Source organism: Polyodon spathula, chromosome 1 (assembly GCF_017654505.1).
Source record: "Polyodon spathula isolate WHYD16114869_AA chromosome 1, ASM1765450v1, whole genome shotgun sequence".
NCBI classification, from domain to species: Eukaryota; Metazoa; Chordata; class Actinopteri; order Acipenseriformes; family Polyodontidae; genus Polyodon; species Polyodon spathula.
The window spans coordinates 61,410,382-61,415,418 of NC_054534.1; positions in this window are offsets into that span (position 1 = coordinate 61,410,382).

Below are 5,037 nucleotides of genomic sequence, written 5' to 3' on the forward strand. Positions count from 1 at the left end.
CCTGTGAGGGCACTGTATAACAGGAACAGTGTTCCCCGGACTGGATGGTTTGACGGTTCATTCCAGGGTCAGTCAGAAGTCGGCCATCCAAAAGGGGGGTGAAGCCACAATACTAAAAGTCAGCGCCTTATAGTGATAGGCAATGTGTCAGTTATCGATCGGAGGAGTCGTGATTGCATTAGCTAATGAAGGGGGTGTGACTGAAGATATATCAGGGAATGTGGCCATGTGCTCTGTTCCTTTGTTACGGTTGTGAAAGACCTGCAAAGGACAGTAAAAGCAGAAAGTAACCATGAGTTTTGTAACTGTCTGTGTATTAATTGTCACGCATTCATAGAAGACTAAATCTAGGAGGTATTGCTATTCAGTCAGCTTCAACACTGGACTGCACTGCTGTGTCACTGTTGCTGTATAATTCACCACTTGCACAAGGAGCACTCACTGTTGGGATTCATGACCGTGTCTGTGTATAGTGGGTGTTATTTCAGGACTGAACCCCATGGTTTTGACTGGCTTTACACATTGCTGTGTATAGTCAGTCATATTATTTAAAGCAACAAATAAAGCTTTGTTTTCCCCATTGGAACTGATATTAACCACTGCATCACCTCTACACCTGTGCAGTATAAACCACTTTGCCACAGGCTGTTATATGCATTAAGGTGTACTATTAAAGTGCACTAATTGCTCTGATATTGCTATAATTTGAATGTCATTCCTGTTTAATTTGTTGCCTGTTTAGTATACTCATATGTGTTGAGTATTATTCTCTGGGACAGGTTATAACCCAGGCAAAAAGTTATCTATATGTACTACAAATACATTATCACAGACTCTTTTGGAACTCTAGGGAAGTTATCACAATAACCTTTCAAAGAAACACAGGTTTTATAAAAAATACAGATAAACATTGGTTTTATTTCAGTCACAGCTGTACCAGGAGGGGTGGGTGGCTGGAGATGCAACTCTGCTTAACCCACAGAAAAAAAAAAGTGCAAAAGAAACCATATAACATGCAAAATAGTTAACAAAACCAAAATCTAATTCTAATGCAATACACATCTGTCAAATAAACCAAGCAACGCAGAACTCGACTAAATAATTGAAAATACAGTAGAAATACTGTACTGTGAATTTGGCATGGGCGTAGTACCAGGAGGTACAGCCTTCAAGAGGAGCTGTTGTCAAATAAAAGTAGATTTAAACTTTAAACGGTACCTACATAGAAAAAGCTATTCTATATATGGGGCAGTTTACAATGTTGAATTTAAGTTTTAGATGAAGAAGAAATAACCAAGTAGGCAAGAAAGGTATAAACACAAGCGTACTTCAGTCAACCAGCAATTACACAGACTATACAGGTTGACGTCACTGCAGTGAATTAACCTAATTAGCAATACAGAAACACAAAAGTGTGAAAAAACCAACAAAGCAATGCAAACATAATCAATATTCTCACTTTCTTTCCATAGACTCCAATAAGCGCCGCATTTACTTCCCGACCCCACCCCTCTAGGTTATAACAACGCACATATATCGCGAAAAGACAAACATGGTCATTAGTTGCCAATTACATGATTTAAGCTATCAACCACATAGTTTAAGTAGAAATAATTAACAACGTGCAGTGCCTAAGAAAGTACCTACTAAAAAAGCATCTACTTAAAAAAGTAGCGGTTATATGACTACAATACAGTACACACTTGTTACAAAAGTCTGCAACACTTATATGATTTGTAGGTATGCTATTAGCCTACATCTTAGGAGAATGCAGATGAAATCGCGCATACATTAAATCAATTAAAGAGTAAGTAGGTTCTAAAAAATATAGCGCTATAACGTCCCCACGTGTTACTACAACTGTTTAAATAATGTACCTGTAATCTTTCTTTTCATTGTTAACATCCTGACAACCTCAAAGTCCGTGTCACAGTTCTTCAAAAAGGCCGCTCTAGTGCACTGGGGTTTGAGATCTGTCCTCTAAGTCACTGCCTAGGCTTTTCTGTTCCGTATACATTATCGATCGTTCTTGCTGTGTTACCTATTTGACAATGTGGGCAATAATCCTTACACTAACAGTGCACTAGAGAGGCCATTTTAAAAAGAGCTTTGAAACAAGTTGTAAGTATAAAAAGTTGTCATGATATTACCAAAGAAAAGAAACGCTATATTTTTCGGAACCCCTCTACCTTTTAATTAAGAAATATTGTGTTTGGGGTAGTAACCGACTTAGACATTTTTCTGAATTGTACTTCTTTCTTTAACAACAGTCTAGAAAAATGTAAAACAATCCAAAACCTTATTCAGTTGATTAAGACAGACTTATCTATCCTGTTTTTACTGGTGCACCTATCTCTGTATTACAGATACGTTAAAATCAGTTACATGTATTTAGGTAAGGTGAAGATCTATTTTGTTTTACCATATGATTCTCACAATGAGGTACGCCCTGTTAGTGCAGAGCTTATCGACCAGAAGTATCACTCTCAGTGAGTGGAAGAAGGACATTTAGAAAAGAATAATGGTAACACTTTAAAATAATTAATTTATTTTAAACTTAGTCCTGTTAATTCATGTGGATTTAATTACCCGTATTCCTTCCATGTTGTCTTGTAACAAACGATGTTCATCACATGTATAAGGCGTGCAATCATGCATGAATGAACACTTCTCACAATCCCTTGGTGGGCGGGTAAGAAGTTATTAATTAGTAAAGAATAAACAGTGAATTAATTAGGACCGGATGGAGGAGAAAGGGTAATCTAAATGTTTTTAAATCATGATGCGTTGAAGGCGCTAAATTCATAACGAATTACTTCAGAACTAGAGGAAGTGATAAAACATGCAGGTGTTAATCCTGTGGCATTCAGCCAGAATTAATTATGAATTTGCGGTCATTGTTTTAAAGTGTTACCACAATGCTATAATCTACCACTGGCTTCAATATACTGTAGTCCAGAACAGCATTTTGTTTCCCAAGCTGTGTGCTGGATGCACAGAGGAAAGTTTAGTATGGAGGTTTTTATCATATTTGATAAAAAAAAAATTTAAAAAAATTACAGTATTTGGAGGGTTAATGATTGGTCTTGACCAATATCAAAATGCATTATTATTTGCACCCCCACATTGTGGTCCACAATCCTGCCTTCAGCATGGCACTGTTTATTATTACAGACACCAACATGACAACTACAAAAATGGCACTAGTGCAGTCACATGATGCTGCTATGGAATTTAAACTAGAGATGACTCTTTTTTTCCACCCACTCCAAGACAGTATACATTTGTTGTACTAGATAATCAACATGCAGAGCGATAGCACATTGTACTTTAAATCATGTTGCTAAAAAACAGTGTGGTTGTTAAGATCCTGACACAACATGATTGTACATATTGCAAACTGAACCATCAGGTTTAAATACATACCATATCTAATTTATATGTGAGACTTACCTCGTACCCACCCACACATAAATCTTTACAATGCAAAACACTATTTTTAAATGTCATAATAATAGTAGTATGATAATTAAATAATATATATATATATATATATATATATATATATATATATATATAATATATATATATATATATCCATCCACTGGTCAGGTACCTACAAGTTATTTTATGGTTCCTTTCACATAAGCACCTTTAGTAGCAGCATTAATTTGGTTTGATTCCTGTGCAATTTATGTTGTTTTCAAAAGCATTTCACTCATTCTAAAGTGTGCAAAGTGAAAAATTCTAATTTCTATAAATACAATTTCTACAGGACTTCAGCCAAACACTCCGATAAACAGGGGTGGAGGGGATGCCCAGTTATGGGTTCTGTTGTGGGGCAGCTGTCAGGAAATCTGGTAAAATGGCAGAATGTTTTGATGAGCAACTTGGTATGGCTTCAGAAATCTAAACTAGTTACTTTGTGTTTCAATTATTATTATTATTATTATTATTATTATTATTATTATTATTATTATTATTACAATAAATGAAAATAAAAGATAACAAATGTTATTTTTTGCTCACAAGATAAAAACAAATGAAAAGGTTGTAATGGTTGTGTTTTTGTAACAGTTTACAAAAAAAAAATAACTTGTTCACCACATTTTAGAACAATGTCATAAGGTTGTTTTTTGTGCAAGTTTAAAAACAAGTGATACAGTAATATTTCATGATGTCTCCTAACCCAGGGCTGAACCCAGTGTTCTTTTCTTTCTACTCTCCACCTCTTCCTCATCTAAAATTGCTATTAATGGAGGCTGTGTGGTCCAGTGGTTAAAGAAACAGGCTTGTAACCAGCAGATCCCTGGATCAAATCCCAGCTCAGCCACTGATTCACTGTGTGACCCTGAACAAGTCACTTAACCTCCTTGTGCTCCATCTTTGGGGTGCAACATTGTTGTAAGTGACTCAGCTCCTGATGCATAGTTCACACACCCTAGAGTCATATCTTATAAAGTGCTTTATGATGGTGGTCCACTATAAAAGACACTATATAAAGATTATTATTGTTAAAGCTGCGGCAGCAGCCTTCCTTCATAAAAACATGCATTATGATTGCTTTGCTTTAACATGTGAATGTTGCCAGCTTGTCTCCCATGTGACCACTGATAAAACTGCAAGGCAACACGCAGGCAACAAATGTGTTACACTTGTTGCTGTCAACAAAAGTCGCCTGTTTGACCAGGCCTTAAGGTTTACAGCAATACTTATAGGAAACTGTCATAAAGTCAAATAGTTCTGCACTCAGCATTCACAACTATGGTTTGGTTTATTAACAGTGCATGCTGTGATAACAAGTTTTTATCACACAGGTGAGGTTTTTTTTTTTTTACGTCAGGCCATCTCCACATGTGTGTAAAATGTAGTGTAATGGTGAGCGCAGATGGAACCTTTGCAGCTGCTCTGTGTTGCATTGTGGAGCTGTCAGGATGCACCCTGAACTTTGCAAGACCCTGAGCTCTTGCTTGTGGTTTCGCGGGAGCTGCCCCTGTGTCAGTATACATGAGTGAGCACCTGGACTTGTTGCAGACT